At 46.0% G+C, this 12657-nt stretch overlaps 55 non-coding genes across 55 annotated transcripts; all 55 read left to right on the top strand.

The window, feature by feature from the left end:
* Positions 1-63: 63 nt before the first annotated feature.
* LOC148963257 (5S ribosomal RNA) lies at positions 64-182 on the top strand. The gene has a single exon (XR_016151480.1). It is a non-coding gene; the product is annotated as a 5S ribosomal RNA (ribosomal RNA).
* A 92-nt stretch (positions 183-274) lies between these two features.
* Positions 275-393, top strand: LOC148963256 (5S ribosomal RNA). The gene has a single exon (XR_016151479.1). It is a non-coding gene; the product is annotated as a 5S ribosomal RNA (ribosomal RNA).
* A 92-nt stretch (positions 394-485) lies between these two features.
* Positions 486-604, top strand: LOC148963255 (5S ribosomal RNA). The gene has a single exon (XR_016153160.1). It is a non-coding gene; the product is annotated as a 5S ribosomal RNA (ribosomal RNA).
* Positions 605-696: 92 nt separating this feature from the next.
* Positions 697-815, top strand: LOC148963254 (5S ribosomal RNA). The gene has a single exon (XR_016151478.1). It is a non-coding gene; the product is annotated as a 5S ribosomal RNA (ribosomal RNA).
* A 167-nt stretch (positions 816-982) lies between these two features.
* Positions 983-1101, top strand: LOC148963253 (5S ribosomal RNA). Its single transcript, XR_016151477.1, has one exon. It is a non-coding gene; the product is annotated as a 5S ribosomal RNA (ribosomal RNA).
* Positions 1102-1193: 92 nt separating this feature from the next.
* LOC148963252 (5S ribosomal RNA) lies at positions 1194-1312 on the top strand. The gene has a single exon (XR_016153411.1). It is a non-coding gene; the product is annotated as a 5S ribosomal RNA (ribosomal RNA).
* Positions 1313-1404: 92 nt separating this feature from the next.
* Positions 1405-1523, top strand: LOC148963251 (5S ribosomal RNA). Its single transcript, XR_016151476.1, has one exon. It is a non-coding gene; the product is annotated as a 5S ribosomal RNA (ribosomal RNA).
* Positions 1524-1615: 92 nt separating this feature from the next.
* LOC148963250 (5S ribosomal RNA) lies at positions 1616-1734 on the top strand. Its single transcript, XR_016151475.1, has one exon. It is a non-coding gene; the product is annotated as a 5S ribosomal RNA (ribosomal RNA).
* Positions 1735-1826: 92 nt separating this feature from the next.
* Positions 1827-1945, top strand: LOC148963249 (5S ribosomal RNA). Its single transcript, XR_016151474.1, has one exon. It is a non-coding gene; the product is annotated as a 5S ribosomal RNA (ribosomal RNA).
* Positions 1946-2110: 165 nt separating this feature from the next.
* Positions 2111-2229, top strand: LOC148963248 (5S ribosomal RNA). Its single transcript, XR_016151473.1, has one exon. It is a non-coding gene; the product is annotated as a 5S ribosomal RNA (ribosomal RNA).
* A 92-nt stretch (positions 2230-2321) lies between these two features.
* Positions 2322-2440, top strand: LOC148963247 (5S ribosomal RNA). Its single transcript, XR_016151472.1, has one exon. It is a non-coding gene; the product is annotated as a 5S ribosomal RNA (ribosomal RNA).
* Positions 2441-2532: 92 nt separating this feature from the next.
* LOC148963246 (5S ribosomal RNA) lies at positions 2533-2651 on the top strand. The gene has a single exon (XR_016151471.1). It is a non-coding gene; the product is annotated as a 5S ribosomal RNA (ribosomal RNA).
* A 171-nt stretch (positions 2652-2822) lies between these two features.
* On the top strand, positions 2823-2941 carry LOC148963245 (5S ribosomal RNA). Its single transcript, XR_016151469.1, has one exon. It is a non-coding gene; the product is annotated as a 5S ribosomal RNA (ribosomal RNA).
* A 92-nt stretch (positions 2942-3033) lies between these two features.
* LOC148963244 (5S ribosomal RNA) lies at positions 3034-3152 on the top strand. The gene has a single exon (XR_016153367.1). It is a non-coding gene; the product is annotated as a 5S ribosomal RNA (ribosomal RNA).
* A 92-nt stretch (positions 3153-3244) lies between these two features.
* LOC148963243 (5S ribosomal RNA) lies at positions 3245-3363 on the top strand. Its single transcript, XR_016151468.1, has one exon. It is a non-coding gene; the product is annotated as a 5S ribosomal RNA (ribosomal RNA).
* A 92-nt stretch (positions 3364-3455) lies between these two features.
* On the top strand, positions 3456-3574 carry LOC148963242 (5S ribosomal RNA). Its single transcript, XR_016151467.1, has one exon. It is a non-coding gene; the product is annotated as a 5S ribosomal RNA (ribosomal RNA).
* Positions 3575-3742: 168 nt separating this feature from the next.
* On the top strand, positions 3743-3861 carry LOC148963241 (5S ribosomal RNA). The gene has a single exon (XR_016151466.1). It is a non-coding gene; the product is annotated as a 5S ribosomal RNA (ribosomal RNA).
* Positions 3862-3953: 92 nt separating this feature from the next.
* LOC148963240 (5S ribosomal RNA) lies at positions 3954-4072 on the top strand. Its single transcript, XR_016153379.1, has one exon. It is a non-coding gene; the product is annotated as a 5S ribosomal RNA (ribosomal RNA).
* A 92-nt stretch (positions 4073-4164) lies between these two features.
* Positions 4165-4283, top strand: LOC148963239 (5S ribosomal RNA). The gene has a single exon (XR_016151465.1). It is a non-coding gene; the product is annotated as a 5S ribosomal RNA (ribosomal RNA).
* A 173-nt stretch (positions 4284-4456) lies between these two features.
* Positions 4457-4575, top strand: LOC148963238 (5S ribosomal RNA). Its single transcript, XR_016151464.1, has one exon. It is a non-coding gene; the product is annotated as a 5S ribosomal RNA (ribosomal RNA).
* Positions 4576-4667: 92 nt separating this feature from the next.
* LOC148963237 (5S ribosomal RNA) lies at positions 4668-4786 on the top strand. The gene has a single exon (XR_016153366.1). It is a non-coding gene; the product is annotated as a 5S ribosomal RNA (ribosomal RNA).
* A 92-nt stretch (positions 4787-4878) lies between these two features.
* On the top strand, positions 4879-4997 carry LOC148963236 (5S ribosomal RNA). Its single transcript, XR_016151463.1, has one exon. It is a non-coding gene; the product is annotated as a 5S ribosomal RNA (ribosomal RNA).
* A 92-nt stretch (positions 4998-5089) lies between these two features.
* Positions 5090-5208, top strand: LOC148963235 (5S ribosomal RNA). Its single transcript, XR_016151462.1, has one exon. It is a non-coding gene; the product is annotated as a 5S ribosomal RNA (ribosomal RNA).
* A 167-nt stretch (positions 5209-5375) lies between these two features.
* On the top strand, positions 5376-5494 carry LOC148963234 (5S ribosomal RNA). Its single transcript, XR_016151461.1, has one exon. It is a non-coding gene; the product is annotated as a 5S ribosomal RNA (ribosomal RNA).
* A 92-nt stretch (positions 5495-5586) lies between these two features.
* LOC148963233 (5S ribosomal RNA) lies at positions 5587-5705 on the top strand. The gene has a single exon (XR_016153378.1). It is a non-coding gene; the product is annotated as a 5S ribosomal RNA (ribosomal RNA).
* A 92-nt stretch (positions 5706-5797) lies between these two features.
* Positions 5798-5916, top strand: LOC148963232 (5S ribosomal RNA). Its single transcript, XR_016151460.1, has one exon. It is a non-coding gene; the product is annotated as a 5S ribosomal RNA (ribosomal RNA).
* A 172-nt stretch (positions 5917-6088) lies between these two features.
* On the top strand, positions 6089-6207 carry LOC148963231 (5S ribosomal RNA). The gene has a single exon (XR_016151458.1). It is a non-coding gene; the product is annotated as a 5S ribosomal RNA (ribosomal RNA).
* A 92-nt stretch (positions 6208-6299) lies between these two features.
* On the top strand, positions 6300-6418 carry LOC148963230 (5S ribosomal RNA). Its single transcript, XR_016151457.1, has one exon. It is a non-coding gene; the product is annotated as a 5S ribosomal RNA (ribosomal RNA).
* A 92-nt stretch (positions 6419-6510) lies between these two features.
* Positions 6511-6629, top strand: LOC148963229 (5S ribosomal RNA). Its single transcript, XR_016151456.1, has one exon. It is a non-coding gene; the product is annotated as a 5S ribosomal RNA (ribosomal RNA).
* A 92-nt stretch (positions 6630-6721) lies between these two features.
* Positions 6722-6840, top strand: LOC148963228 (5S ribosomal RNA). Its single transcript, XR_016151455.1, has one exon. It is a non-coding gene; the product is annotated as a 5S ribosomal RNA (ribosomal RNA).
* A 92-nt stretch (positions 6841-6932) lies between these two features.
* On the top strand, positions 6933-7051 carry LOC148963227 (5S ribosomal RNA). The gene has a single exon (XR_016151454.1). It is a non-coding gene; the product is annotated as a 5S ribosomal RNA (ribosomal RNA).
* A 168-nt stretch (positions 7052-7219) lies between these two features.
* Positions 7220-7338, top strand: LOC148963226 (5S ribosomal RNA). Its single transcript, XR_016151453.1, has one exon. It is a non-coding gene; the product is annotated as a 5S ribosomal RNA (ribosomal RNA).
* Positions 7339-7430: 92 nt separating this feature from the next.
* LOC148963225 (5S ribosomal RNA) lies at positions 7431-7549 on the top strand. Its single transcript, XR_016151452.1, has one exon. It is a non-coding gene; the product is annotated as a 5S ribosomal RNA (ribosomal RNA).
* A 92-nt stretch (positions 7550-7641) lies between these two features.
* Positions 7642-7760, top strand: LOC148963224 (5S ribosomal RNA). The gene has a single exon (XR_016151451.1). It is a non-coding gene; the product is annotated as a 5S ribosomal RNA (ribosomal RNA).
* A 166-nt stretch (positions 7761-7926) lies between these two features.
* Positions 7927-8045, top strand: LOC148963223 (5S ribosomal RNA). Its single transcript, XR_016153202.1, has one exon. It is a non-coding gene; the product is annotated as a 5S ribosomal RNA (ribosomal RNA).
* Positions 8046-8137: 92 nt separating this feature from the next.
* On the top strand, positions 8138-8256 carry LOC148963222 (5S ribosomal RNA). Its single transcript, XR_016153209.1, has one exon. It is a non-coding gene; the product is annotated as a 5S ribosomal RNA (ribosomal RNA).
* Positions 8257-8348: 92 nt separating this feature from the next.
* Positions 8349-8467, top strand: LOC148963221 (5S ribosomal RNA). The gene has a single exon (XR_016151450.1). It is a non-coding gene; the product is annotated as a 5S ribosomal RNA (ribosomal RNA).
* Positions 8468-8559: 92 nt separating this feature from the next.
* Positions 8560-8678, top strand: LOC148963220 (5S ribosomal RNA). Its single transcript, XR_016151449.1, has one exon. It is a non-coding gene; the product is annotated as a 5S ribosomal RNA (ribosomal RNA).
* A 92-nt stretch (positions 8679-8770) lies between these two features.
* LOC148963219 (5S ribosomal RNA) lies at positions 8771-8889 on the top strand. The gene has a single exon (XR_016151447.1). It is a non-coding gene; the product is annotated as a 5S ribosomal RNA (ribosomal RNA).
* A 173-nt stretch (positions 8890-9062) lies between these two features.
* Positions 9063-9181, top strand: LOC148963218 (5S ribosomal RNA). The gene has a single exon (XR_016151446.1). It is a non-coding gene; the product is annotated as a 5S ribosomal RNA (ribosomal RNA).
* Positions 9182-9273: 92 nt separating this feature from the next.
* On the top strand, positions 9274-9392 carry LOC148963217 (5S ribosomal RNA). The gene has a single exon (XR_016151445.1). It is a non-coding gene; the product is annotated as a 5S ribosomal RNA (ribosomal RNA).
* Positions 9393-9484: 92 nt separating this feature from the next.
* Positions 9485-9603, top strand: LOC148963216 (5S ribosomal RNA). The gene has a single exon (XR_016151444.1). It is a non-coding gene; the product is annotated as a 5S ribosomal RNA (ribosomal RNA).
* A 92-nt stretch (positions 9604-9695) lies between these two features.
* On the top strand, positions 9696-9814 carry LOC148963215 (5S ribosomal RNA). The gene has a single exon (XR_016151443.1). It is a non-coding gene; the product is annotated as a 5S ribosomal RNA (ribosomal RNA).
* Positions 9815-9906: 92 nt separating this feature from the next.
* LOC148963214 (5S ribosomal RNA) lies at positions 9907-10025 on the top strand. The gene has a single exon (XR_016151442.1). It is a non-coding gene; the product is annotated as a 5S ribosomal RNA (ribosomal RNA).
* A 168-nt stretch (positions 10026-10193) lies between these two features.
* LOC148963213 (5S ribosomal RNA) lies at positions 10194-10312 on the top strand. The gene has a single exon (XR_016151441.1). It is a non-coding gene; the product is annotated as a 5S ribosomal RNA (ribosomal RNA).
* A 92-nt stretch (positions 10313-10404) lies between these two features.
* On the top strand, positions 10405-10523 carry LOC148963212 (5S ribosomal RNA). Its single transcript, XR_016151440.1, has one exon. It is a non-coding gene; the product is annotated as a 5S ribosomal RNA (ribosomal RNA).
* A 92-nt stretch (positions 10524-10615) lies between these two features.
* On the top strand, positions 10616-10734 carry LOC148963211 (5S ribosomal RNA). Its single transcript, XR_016151439.1, has one exon. It is a non-coding gene; the product is annotated as a 5S ribosomal RNA (ribosomal RNA).
* A 169-nt stretch (positions 10735-10903) lies between these two features.
* On the top strand, positions 10904-11022 carry LOC148963210 (5S ribosomal RNA). Its single transcript, XR_016151438.1, has one exon. It is a non-coding gene; the product is annotated as a 5S ribosomal RNA (ribosomal RNA).
* A 92-nt stretch (positions 11023-11114) lies between these two features.
* LOC148963209 (5S ribosomal RNA) lies at positions 11115-11233 on the top strand. Its single transcript, XR_016151436.1, has one exon. It is a non-coding gene; the product is annotated as a 5S ribosomal RNA (ribosomal RNA).
* Positions 11234-11325: 92 nt separating this feature from the next.
* Positions 11326-11444, top strand: LOC148963208 (5S ribosomal RNA). Its single transcript, XR_016151435.1, has one exon. It is a non-coding gene; the product is annotated as a 5S ribosomal RNA (ribosomal RNA).
* A 92-nt stretch (positions 11445-11536) lies between these two features.
* On the top strand, positions 11537-11655 carry LOC148963207 (5S ribosomal RNA). Its single transcript, XR_016151434.1, has one exon. It is a non-coding gene; the product is annotated as a 5S ribosomal RNA (ribosomal RNA).
* A 92-nt stretch (positions 11656-11747) lies between these two features.
* Positions 11748-11866, top strand: LOC148963206 (5S ribosomal RNA). Its single transcript, XR_016153159.1, has one exon. It is a non-coding gene; the product is annotated as a 5S ribosomal RNA (ribosomal RNA).
* A 92-nt stretch (positions 11867-11958) lies between these two features.
* Positions 11959-12077, top strand: LOC148963205 (5S ribosomal RNA). The gene has a single exon (XR_016151433.1). It is a non-coding gene; the product is annotated as a 5S ribosomal RNA (ribosomal RNA).
* Positions 12078-12244: 167 nt separating this feature from the next.
* On the top strand, positions 12245-12363 carry LOC148963204 (5S ribosomal RNA). The gene has a single exon (XR_016151432.1). It is a non-coding gene; the product is annotated as a 5S ribosomal RNA (ribosomal RNA).
* A 92-nt stretch (positions 12364-12455) lies between these two features.
* Positions 12456-12574, top strand: LOC148963203 (5S ribosomal RNA). Its single transcript, XR_016151431.1, has one exon. It is a non-coding gene; the product is annotated as a 5S ribosomal RNA (ribosomal RNA).
* Positions 12575-12657: the final 83 nt, after the last annotated feature.

Genomic DNA, 12657 nt, shown 5'->3' with positions numbered 1-12657 from the left:
CAGAAAGCCTGAAAGAGTCTCTTTTTTTTTTCTTCAAATAGCCCAATTTTGGCAGCAGATTTCGCTTACGGCCATACCACCTTGAGAACGCCCGAACTCGTCTGATCTCGGAAGCTAAGCAGGGTCGGGCCTGGTTAGTACTTGGATGGGAGACCGCCTGGGAATACCAGGTGCTGTAAGCTTTATTGTTGGATGGGAGACCTAGTAAGCTTTATATGGTTTACTACCCTAATGTTCTAACCATTCAAATAGCCCAATTTTGGCAGCAGATTTTGCTTACGGCCATACCACCTTGAGAACGCCCGAACTCGTCTGATCTCGGAAGCTAAGCAGGGTCGGGCCTGGTTAGTACTTGGATGGGAGACCGCCTGGGAATACCAGGTGCTGTAAGCTTTATTGTTGGATGGGAGACCTAGTAAGCTTTATATGGTTTACTACCCTAATGTTCTAACCATTCAAATAGCCCAATTTTGGCAGCAGATTTTGCTTACGGCCATACCACCTTGAGAACGCCCGAACTCGTCTGATCTCGGAAGCTAAGCAGGGTCGGGCCTGGTTAGTACTTGGATGGGAGACCGCCTGGGAACACCAGGTGCTGTAAGCTTTATTGTTGGATGGGAGACCTAGTAAGCTTTATATGGTTTACTACCCTAATGTTCTAACCATTCAAATAGCCCAATTTTGGCAGCAGATTTTGCTTACGGCCATACCACCTTGAGAACGCCCGAACTCGTCTGATCTCGGAAGCTAAGCAGGGTCGGGCCTGGTTAGTACTTGGATGGGAGACCGCCTGGGAATACCAGGTGCTGTAAGCTTTATTGTTTAAAAAAAAAAAAAAAAAGAGTCAATGAAATGGTTCAAAAATCCTAAATTGTCTTTTTTCCCCCTCAAAATGCCTGAAATCGTCTCTGAGTTTCTTCAGAAAGCCTGAAAGAGTCTCTTTTTTTTTTCTTCAAATAGCCCAATTTTGGCAGCAGATTTCGCTTACGGCCATACCACCTTGAGAACGCCCGAACTCGTCTGATCTCGGAAGCTAAGCAGGGTCGGGCCTGGTTAGTACTTGGATGGGAGACCGCCTGGGAATACCAGGTGCTGTAAGCTTTATTGTTGGATGGGAGACCTAGTAAGCTTTATATGGTTTACTACCCTAATGTTCTAACCATTCAAATAGCCCAATTTTGGCAGCAGATTTTGCTTACGGCCATACCACCTTGAGAACGCCCGAACTCGTCTGATCTCGGAAGCTAAGCAGGGTCGGGCCTGGTTAGTACTTGGATGGGAGACCGCCTGGGAATACCAGGTCCTGTAAGCTTTATTGTTGGATGGGAGACCTAGTAAGCTTTATATGGTTTACTACCCTAATGTTCTAACCATTCAAATAGCCCAATTTTGGCAGCAGATTTTGCTTACGGCCATACCACCTTGAGAACGCCCGAACTCGTCTGATCTCGGAAGCTAAGCAGGGTCGGGCCTGGTTAGTACTTGGATGGGAGACCGCCTGGGAATACCAGGTGCTGTAAGCTTTATTGTTGGATGGGAGACCTAGTAAGCTTTATATGGTTTACTACCCTAATGTTCTAACCATTCAAATAGCCCAATTTTGGCAGCAGATTTTGCTTACGGCCATACCACCTTGAGAACGCCCGAACTCGTCTGATCTCGGAAGCTAAGCAGGGTCGGGCCTGGTTAGTACTTGGATGGGAGACCGCCTGGGAATACCAGGTGCTGTAAGCTTTATTGTTGGATGGGAGACCTAGTAAGCTTTATATGGTTTACTACCCTAATGTTCTAACCATTCAAATAGCCCAATTTTGGCAGCAGATTTTGCTTACGGCCATACCACCTTGAGAACGCCCGAACTCGTCTGATCTCGGAAGCTAAGCAGGGTCGGGCCTGGTTAGTACTTGGATGGGAGACCGCCTGGGAATACCAGGTGCTGTAAGCTTTATTGTTTAAAAAAAAAAAAAAAAGAGTCAATGAAATGGTTCAAAAATCCTAAATTGTCTTTTTTCCCCCTCAAAATGCCTGAAATCGTCTCTGAGTTTCTTCAGAAAGCCTGAAAGAGTCTCTTTTTTTTTCTTCAAATAGCCCAATTTTGGCAGCAGATTTCGCTTACGGCCATACCACCTTGAGAACGCCCGAACTCGTCTGATCTCGGAAGCTAAGCAGGGTCGGGCCTGGTTAGTACTTGGATGGGAGACCGCCTGGGAATACCAGGTGCTGTAAGCTTTATTGTTGGATGGGAGACCTAGTAAGCTTTATATGGTTTACTACCCTAATGTTCTAACCATTCAAATAGCCCAATTTTGGCAGCAGATTTTGCTTACGGCCATACCACCTTGAGAACGCCCGAACTCGTCTGATCTCGGAAGCTAAGCAGGGTCGGGCCTGGTTAGTACTTGGATGGGAGACCGCCTGGGAATACCAGGTGCTGTAAGCTTTATTGTTGGATGGGAGACCTAGTAAGCTTTATATGGTTTACTACCCTAATGTTCTAACCATTCAAAAAGCCCAATTTTGGCAGCAGATTTTGCTTACGGCCATACCACCTTGAGAACGCCCGAACTCGTCTGATCTCGGAAGCTAAGCAGGGTCGGGCCTGGTTAGTACTTGGATGGGAGACCGCCTGGGAATACCAGGTGCTGTAAGCTTTATTGTTTAAAAAAAAAAAAAAAAAAAAAGAGTCAATGAAATTGTTCAAAAATCCTAAATTGTCTTTTTTCCCCCTCAAAATGCCTGAAATCGTCTCTGAGTTTCTTCAGAAAGCCTGAAAGAGTCTCTTTTTTTTTTCTTCAAATAGCCCAATTTTGGCAGCAGATTTCGCTTACGGCCATACCACCTTGAGAACGCCCGAACTCGTCTGATCTCGGAAGCTAAGCAGGGTCGGGCCTGGTTAGTACTTGGATGGGAGACCGCCTGGGAATACCAGGTGCTGTAAGCTTTATTGTTGGATGGGAGACCTAGTAAGCTTTATATGGTTTACTACCCTAATGTTCTAACCATTCAAATAGCCCAATTTTGGCAGCAGATTTTGCTTACGGCCATACCACCTTGAGAACGCCCGAACTTGTCTGATCTCGGAAGCTAAGCAGGGTCGGGCCTGGTTAGTACTTGGATGGGAGACCGCCTGGGAATACCAGGTGCTGTAAGCTTTATTGTTGGATGGGAGACCTAGTAAGCTTTATATGGTTTACTACCCTAATGTTCTAACCATTCAAATAGCCCAATTTTGGCAGCAGATTTTGCTTACGGCCATACCACCTTGAGAACGCCCGAACTCGTCTGATCTCGGAAGCTAAGCAGGGTCGGGCCTGGTTAGTACTTGGATGGGAGACCGCCTGGGAATACCAGGTGCTGTAAGCTTTATTGTTGGATGGGAGACCTAGTAAGCTTTATATGGTTTACTACCCTAATGTTCTAACCATTCAAATAGCCCAATTTTGGCAGCAGATTTTGCTTACGGCCATACCACCTTGAGAACGCCCGAACTCGTCTGATCTCGGAAGCTAAGCAGGGTCGGGCCTGGTTAGTACTTGGATGGGAGACCGCCTGGGAATACCAGGTGCTGTAAGCTTTATTGTTTAAAAAAAAAAAAAAAAAAGAGTCAATGAAATGGTTCAAAAATCCTAAATTGTCTTTTTTCCCCCTCAAAATGCCTGAAATCGTCTCTGAGTTTCTTCAGAAAGCCTGAAAGAGTCTCTTTTTTTTTTCTTCAAATAGCCCAATTTTGGCAGCAGATTTCGCTTACGGCCATACCACCTTGAGAACGCCCGAACTCGTCTGATCTCGGAAGCTAAGCAGGGTCGGGCCTGGTTAGTACTTGGATGGGAGACCGCCTGGGAATACCAGGTGCTGTAAGCTTTATTGTTGGATGGGAGACCTAGTAAGCTTTATATGGTTTACTACCCTAATGTTCTAACCATTCAAATAGCCCAATTTTGGCAGCAGATTTAGCTTACGGCCATACCACCTTGAGAACGCCCGAACTCGTCTGATCTCGGAAGCTAAGCAGTGTCGGGCCTGGTTAGTACTTGGATGGGAGACCGCCTGGGAATACCAGGTGCTGTAAGCTTTATTGTTGGATGGGAGACCTAGTAAGCTTTATATGGTTTACTACCCTAATGTTCTAACCATTCAAAAAGCCCAATTTTGGCAGCAGATTTTGCTTACGGCCATACCACCTTGAGAACGCCCGAACTCGTCTGATCTCGGAAGCTAAGCAGGGTCGGGCCTGGTTAGTACTTGGATGGGAGACCGCCTGGGAATACCAGGTGCTGTAAGCTTTATTGTTTAAAAAAAAAAAAAAAAAAAAAAAGAGTCAATGAAATTGTTCAAAAATCCTAAATTGTCTTTTTTCCCCCTCAAAATGCCTGAAATCGTCTCTGAGTTTCTTCAGAAAGCCTGAAAGAGTCTCTTTTTTTTTTCTTCAAATAGCCCAATTTTGGCAGCAGATTTCGCTTACGGCCATACCACCTTGAGAACGCCCGAACTCGTCTGATCTCGGAAGCTAAGCAGGGTCGGGCCTGGTTAGTACTTGGATGGGAGACCGCCTGGGAATACCAGGTGCTGTAAGCTTTATTGTTGGATGGGAGACCTAGTAAGCTTTATATGGTTTACTACCCTAATGTTCTAACCATTCAAATAGCCCAATTTTGGCAGCAGATTTTGCTTACGGCCATACCACCTTGAGAACGCCCGAACTTGTCTGATCTCGGAAGCTAAGCAGGGTCGGGCCTGGTTAGTACTTGGATGGGAGACCGCCTGGGAATACCAGGTGCTGTAAGCTTTATTGTTGGATGGGAGACCTAGTAAGCTTTATATGGTTTACTACCCTAATGTTCTAACCATTCAAATAGCCCAATTTTGGCAGCAGATTTTGCTTACGGCCATACCACCTTGAGAACGCCCGAACTCGTCTGATCTCGGAAGCTAAGCAGGGTCGGGCCTGGTTAGTACTTGGATGGGAGACCGCCTGGGAATACCAGGTGCTGTAAGCTTTATTGTTGGATGGGAGACCTAGTAAGCTTTATATGGTTTACTACCCTAATGTTCTAACCATTCAAATAGCCCAATTTTGGCAGCAGATTTTGCTTACGGCCATACCACCTTGAGAACGCCCGAACTCGTCTGATCTCGGAAGCTAAGCAGGGTCGGGCCTGGTTAGTACTTGGATGGGAGACCGCCTGGGAATACCAGGTGCTGTAAGCTTTATTGTTTAAAAAAAAAAAAAAAAAGAGTCAATGAAATGGTTCAAAAATCCTAAATTGTCTTTTTTCCCCCTCAAAATGCCTGAAATCGTCTCTGAGTTTCTTCAGAAAGCCTGAAAGAGTCTCTTTTTTTTTTCTTCAAATAGCCCAATTTTGGCAGCAGATTTCGCTTACGGCCATACCACCTTGAGAACGCCCGAACTCGTCTGATCTCGGAAGCTAAGCAGGGTCGGGCCTGGTTAGTACTTGGATGGGAGACCGCCTGGGAATACCAGGTGCTGTAAGCTTTATTGTTGGATGGGAGACCTAGTAAGCTTTATATGGTTTACTACCCTAATGTTCTAACCATTCAAATAGCCCAATTTTGGCAGCAGATTTTGCTTACGGCCATACCACCTTGAGAACGCCCGAACTCGTCTGATCTCGGAAGCTAAGCAGTGTCGGGCCTGGTTAGTACTTGGATGGGAGACCGCCTGGGAATACCAGGTGCTGTAAGCTTTATTGTTGGATGGGAGACCTAGTAAGCTTTATATGGTTTACTACCCTAATGTTCTAACCATTCAAAAAGCCCAATTTTGGCAGCAGATTTTGCTTACGGCCATACCACCTTGAGAACGCCCGAACTCGTCTGATCTCGGAAGCTAAGCAGGGTCGGGCCTGGTTAGTACTTGGATGGGAGACCGCCTGGGAATACCAGGTGCTGTAAGCTTTATTGTTTAAAAAAAAAAAAAAAAAAAAAAGAGTCAATGAAATTGTTCAAAAATCCTAAATTGTCTTTTTTCCCCCTCAAAATGCCTGAAATCGTCTCTGAGTTTCTTCAGAAAGCCTGAAAGAGTCTCTTTTTTTTTTCTTCAAATAGCCCAATTTTGGCAGCAGATTTCGCTTACGGCCATACCACCTTGAGAACGCCCGAACTCGTCTGATCTCGGAAGCTAAGCAGGGTCGGGCCTGGTTAGTACTTGGATGGGAGACCGCCTGGGAATACCAGGTGCTGTAAGCTTTATTGTTGGATGGGAGACCTGGTAAGCTTTATATGGTTTACTACCCTAATGTTCTAACCATTCAAATAGCCCAATTTTGGCAGCAGATTTTGCTTACGGCCATACCACCTTGAGAACGCCCGAACTCGTCTGATCTCGGAAGCTAAGCAGGGTCGGGCCTGGTTAGTACTTGGATGGGAGACCGCCTGGGAATACCAGGTGCTGTAAGCTTTATTGTTGGATGGGAGACCTAGTAAGCTTTATATGGTTTACTACCCTAATGTTCTAACCATTCAAATAGCCCAATTTTGGCAGCAGATTTTGCTTACGGCCATACCACCTTGAGAACGCCCGAACTCGTCTGATCTCGGAAGCTAAGCAGGGTCGGGCCTGGTTAGTACTTGGATGGGAGACCGCCTGGGAATACCAGGTGCTGTAAGCTTTATTGTTGGATGGGAGACCTAGTAAGCTTTATATGGTTTACTACCCTAATGTTCTAACCATTCAAATAGCCCAATTTTGGCAGCAGATTTCGCTTACGGCCATACCACCTTGAGAACGCCCGAACTCGTCTGATCTCGGAAGCTAAGCAGGGTCGGGCCTGGTTAGTACTTGGATGGGAGACCGCCTGGGAATACCAGGTGCTGTAAGCTTTATTGTTGGATGGGAGACCTAGTAAGCTTTATATGGTTTACTACCCTAATGTTCTAACCATTCAAATAGCCCAATTTTGGCAGCAGATTTTGCTTACGGCCATACCACCTTGAGAACGCCCGAACTCGTCTGATCTCGGAAGCTAAGCAGGGTCGGGCCTGGTTAGTACTTGGATGGGAGACCGCCTGGGAATACCAGGTGCTGTAAGCTTTATTGTTTAAAAAAAAAAAAAAAAAAGAGTCAATGAAATGGTTCAAAAATCCTAAATTGTCTTTTTTCCCCCTCAAAATGCCTGAAATCGTCTCTGAGTTTCTTCAGAAAGCCTGAAAGAGTCTCTTTTTTTTTTCTTCAAATAGCCCAATTTTGGCAGCAGATTTCGCTTACGGCCATACCACCTTGAGAACGCCCGAACTCGTCTGATCTCGGAAGCTAAGCAGGGTCGGGCCTGGTTAGTACTTGGATGGGAGACCGCCTGGGAATACCAGGTGCTGTAAGCTTTATTGTTGGATGGGAGACCTAGTAAGCTTTATATGGTTTACTACCCTAATGTTCTAACCATTCAAATAGCCCAATTTTGGCAGCAGATTTTGCTTACGGCCATACCACCTTGAGAACGCCCGAACTCGTCTGATCTCGGAAGCTAAGCAGGGTCGGGCCTGGTTAGTACTTGGATGGGAGACCGCCTGGGAATACCAGGTGCTGTAAGCTTTATTGTTGGATGGGAGACCTAGTAAGCTTTATATGGTTTACTACCCTAATGTTCTAACCATTCAAAAAGCCCAATTTTGGCAGCAGATTTTGCTTACGGCCATACCACCTTGAGAACGCCCGAACTCGTCTGATCTCGGAAGCTAAGCAGGGTCGGGCCTGGTTAGTACTTGGATGGGAGACCGCCTGGGAATACCAGGTGCTGTAAGCTTTATTGTTTAAAAAAAAAAAAAAAAGAGTCAATGAAATGGTTCAAAAATCCTAAATTGTCTTTTTTCCCCCTCAAAATGCCTGAAATCGTCTCTGAGTTTCTTCAGAAAGCCTGAAAGAGTCTCTTTTTTTTTTCTTCAAATAGCCCAATTTTGGCAGCAGATTTCGCTTACGGCCATACCACCTTGAGAACGCCCGAACTCGTCTGATCTCGGAAGCTAAGCAGGGTCGGGCCTGGTTAGTACTTGAATGGGAGACCGCCTGGGAATACCAGGTGCTGTAAGCTTTATTGTTGGATGGGAGACCTAGTAAGCTTTATATGGTTTACTACCCTAATGTTCTAACCATTCAAATAGCCCAATTTTGGCAGCAGATTTTGCTTACGGCCATACCACCTTGAGAACGCCCGAACTCGTCTGATCTCGGAAGGTAAGCAGGGTCGGGCCTGGTTAGTACTTGGATGGGAGACCGCCTGGGAATACCAGGTGCTGTAAGCTTTATTGTTGGATGGGAGACCTAGTAAGCTTTATATGGTTTACTACCCTAATGTTCTAACCATTCAAAAAGCCCAATTTTGGCAGCAGATTTTGCTTACGGCCATACCACCTTGAGAACGCCCGAACTCGTCTGATCTCGGAAGCTAAGCAGGGTCGGGCCTGGTTAGTACTTGGATGGGAGACCGCCTGGGAATACCAGGTGCTGTAAGCTTTATTGTTGGATGGGAGACCTAGTAAGCTTTATATGGTTTACTACCCTAATGTTCTAACCATTCAAATAGCCCAATTTTGGCAGCAGATTTTGCTTACGGCCATACCACCTTGAGAACGCCCGAACTCGTCTGATCTCGGAAGCTAAGCAGGGTCGGGCCTGGTTAGTACTTGGATGGGAGACCGCCTGGGAATACCAGGTGCTGTAAGCTTTATTGTTGGATGGGAGACCTAGTAAGCTTTATATGGTTTACTACCCTAATGTTCTAACCATTCAAAAAGCCCAATTTTGGCAGCAGATTTTGCTTACGGCCATACCACCTTGAGAACGCCCGAACTCGTCTGATCTCGGAAGCTAAGCAGGGTCGGGCCTGGTTAGTACTTGGATGGGAGACCGCCTGGGAATACCAGGTGCTGTAAGCTTTATTGTTTAAAAAAAAAAAAAAAAAAAAAAAGAGTCAATGAAATTGTTCAAAAATCCTAAATTGTCTTTTTTCCCCCTCAAAATGCCTGAAATCGTCTCTGAGTTTCTTCAGAAAGCCTGAAAGAGTCTCTTTTTTTTTTCTTCAAATAGCCCAATTTTGGCAGCAGATTTCGCTTACGGCCATACCACCTTGAGAACGCCCGAACTCGTCTGATCTCGGAAGCTAAGCAGGGTCGGGCCTGGTTAGTACTTGGATGGGAGACCGCCTGGGAATACCAGGTGCTGTAAGCTTTATTGTTGGATGGGAGACCTGGTAAGCTTTATATGGTTTACTACCCTAATGTTCTAACCATTCAAATAGCCCAATTTTGGCAGCAGATTTTGCTTACGGCCATACCACCTTGAGAACGCCCGAACTCGTCTGATCTCGGAAGCTAAGCAGGGTCGGGCCTGGTTAGTACTTGGATGGGAGACCGCCTGGGAATACCAGGTGCTGTAAGCTTTATTGTTGGATGGGAGACCTAGTAAGCTTTATATGGTTTACTACCCTAATGTTCTAACCATTCAAATAGCCCAATTTTGGCAGCAGATTTTGCTTACGGCCATACCACCTTGAGAACGCCCGAACTCGTCTGATCTCGGAAGCTAAGCAGGGTCGGGCCTGGTTAGTACTTGGATGGGAGACCGCCTGGGAATACCAGGTGCTGTAAGCTTTATTGTTGGATGGGAGACCTAGTAAGCTTTATATGGTTTACTACCCTAATGTTCTAACCATTCAAATAGCCCAATTTTGGCAGCAGATTTTGCTTACGGCCATACCACCTTGAGAACGCCCGAACTCGTCTGATCTCGGAAGCTAAGCAGGGTCGGGCCTGGTTAGTACTTGGATGGGAGACCGCCTGGGAATACCAGGTGCTGTAAGCTTTATTGTTGGATGGGAGACCTAGTAAGCTTTATATGGTTTACTACCCTAATGTTCTAACCATTCAAATAGCCCAATTTTGGCAGCAGATTTTGCTTACGGCCATACCACCTTGAGAACGCCCGAACTCGTCTGATCTCGGAAGCTAAGCAGGGTCGGGCCTGGTTAGTACTTGGATGGGAGACCGCCTGGGAATACCAGGTGCTGTAAGCTTTATTGTTTAAAAAAAAAAAAAAAAAAGAGTCAATGAAATGGTTCAAAAATCCTAAATTGTCTTTTTTCCCCCTCAAAATGCCTGAAATCGTCTCTGAGTTTCTTCAGAAAGCCTGAAAGAGTCTCTTTTTTTTTTCTTCAAATAGCCCAATTTTGGCAGCAGATTTCGCTTACGGCCATACCACCTTGAGAACGCCCGAACTCGTCTGATCTCGGAAGCTAAGCAGGGTCGGGCCTGGTTAGTACTTGGATGGGAGACCGCCTGGGAATACCAGGTGCTGTAAGCTTTATTGTTGGATGGGAGACCTAGTAAGCTTTATATGGTTTACTACCCTAATGTTCTAACCATTCAAATAGCCCAATTTTGGCAGCAGATTTGGCTTACGGCCATACCACCTTGAGAACGCCCGAACTCGTCTGATCTCGGAAGCTAAGCAGGGTCGGGCCTGGTTAGTACTTGGATGGGAGACCGCCTGGGAATACCAGGTGCTGTAAGCTTTATTGTTGGATGGGAGACCTAGTAAGCTTTATATGGTTTACTACCCTAATGTTCTAACCATTCAAAAAGCCCAATTTTGGCAGCAGATTTTGCTTACGGCCATACCACCTTGAGAACGCCCGAACTCGTCTGATCTCGGAAGCTAAGCAGGGTCGGGCCTGGTTAGTACTTGGATGGGAGACCGCCTGGGAATACCAGGTGCTGTAAGCTTTATTGTTTAAAAAAAAAAAAAAAAAAAAAGAGTCAATGAAATTGTTCAAAAATCCTAAATTGTCTTTTTCCCCCTCAAAATGCCTGAAATCGTCTCTGAGTTTCTTCAGAAAGCCTGAAAGAGTCTCTTTTTTTTTCTTCAAATAGCCCAATTTTGGCAGCAGATTTCGCTTACGGCCATACCACCTTGAGAACGCCCGAACTCGTCTGATCTCGGAAGCTAAGCAGGGTCGGGCCTGGTTAGTACTTGGATGGGAGACCGCCTGGGAATACCAGGTGCTGTAAGCTTTATTGTTGGATGGGAGACCTAGTAAGCTTTATATGGTTTACTACCCTAATGTTCTAACCATTCAAATAGCCCAATTTTGGCAGCAGATTTTGCTTACGGCCATACCACCTTGAGAACGCCCGAACTCGTCTGATCTCGGAAGCTAAGCAGGGTCGGGCCTGGTTAGTACTTGGATGGGAGACCGCCTGGGAATACCAGGTGCTGTAAGCTTTATTGTTGGATGGGAGACCTAGTAAGCTTTATATGGTTTACTACCCTAATGTTCTAACCATTCAAATAGCCCAATTTTGGCAGCAGATTTTGCTTACGGCCATACCACCTTGAGAACGCCCGAACTCGTCTGATCTCGGAAGCTAAGCAGGGTCGGGCCTGGTTAGTACTTGGATGGGAGACCGCCTGGGAATACCAGGTGCTGTAAGCTTTATTGTTGGATGGGAGACCTAGTAAGCTTTACATGGTTTACTACCCTAATGTTCTAACCATTCAAATAGCCCAATTTTGGCAGCAGATTTTGCTTACGGCCATACCACCTTGAGAACGCCCGAACTCGTCTGATCTCGGAAGCTAAGCAGGGTCGGGCCTGGTTAGTACTTGGATGGGAGACCGCCTGGGAATACCAGGTGCTGTAAGCTTTATTGTTGGATGGGAGACCTAGTAAGCTTTATATGGTTTACTACCCTAATGTTCTAACCATTCAAATAGCCCAATTTTGGCAGCAGATTTTGCTTACGGCCATACCACCTTGAGAACGCCCGAACTCGTCTGATCTCGGAAGCTAAGCAGGGTCGGGCCTGGTTAGTACTTGGATGGGAGACCGCCTGGGAACACCAGGTGCTGTAAGCTTTATTGTTGGATGGGAGACCTAGTAAGCTTTATATGGTTTACTACCCTAATGTTCTAACCATTCAAATAGCCCAATTTTGGCAGCAGATTTTGCTTACGGCCATACCACCTTGAGAACGCCCGAACTCGTCTGATCTCGGAAGCTAAGCAGGGTCGGGCCTGGTTAGTACTTGGATGGGAGACCGCCTGGGAATACCAGGTGCTGTAAGCTTTATTGTTTAAAAAAAAAAAAAAAAAAGAGTCAATGAAATGGTTCAAAAATCCTAAATTGTCTTTTTTCCCCCTCAAAATGCCTGAAATCGTCTCTGAGTTTCTTCAGAAAGCCTGAAAGAGTCTCTTTTTTTTTCTTCAAATAGCCCAATTTTGGCAGCAGATTTCGCTTACGGCCATACCACCTTGAGAACGCCCGAACTCGTCTGATCTCGGAAGCTAAGCAGGGTCGGGCCTGGTTAGTACTTGGATGGGAGACCGCCTGGGAATACCAGGTGCTGTAAGCTTTATTGTTGGATGGGAGACCTAGTAAGCTTTATATGGTTTACTACCCTAATGTTCTAACCATTCAAATAGCCCAATTTTGGCAGCAGATTTTGCTTACGGCCATACCACCTTGAGAACGCCCGAACTCGTCTGATCTCGGAAGCTAAGCAGGGTCGGGCCTGGTTAGTACTTGGATGGGAGACCGCCTGGGAATACCAGGTGCTGTAAGCTTTATTGTTGGATGGGAGACCTAGTAAGCTTTATATGGTTTACTACCCTAATGTTCTAACCATTCAAATAGCCCAATTTTGGCA

This window comes from Pimephales promelas (assembly GCF_988280905.1).
Source record: "Pimephales promelas chromosome 3 unlocalized genomic scaffold, fPimPro1.hap1.1 SUPER_3_unloc_1, whole genome shotgun sequence".
NCBI classification, from domain to species: domain Eukaryota; kingdom Metazoa; phylum Chordata; class Actinopteri; order Cypriniformes; family Leuciscidae; genus Pimephales; species Pimephales promelas.
The sequence above is the reverse complement of the archived record's forward strand: the minus strand, read 5'-3'. Positions and strand labels throughout refer to the sequence as shown.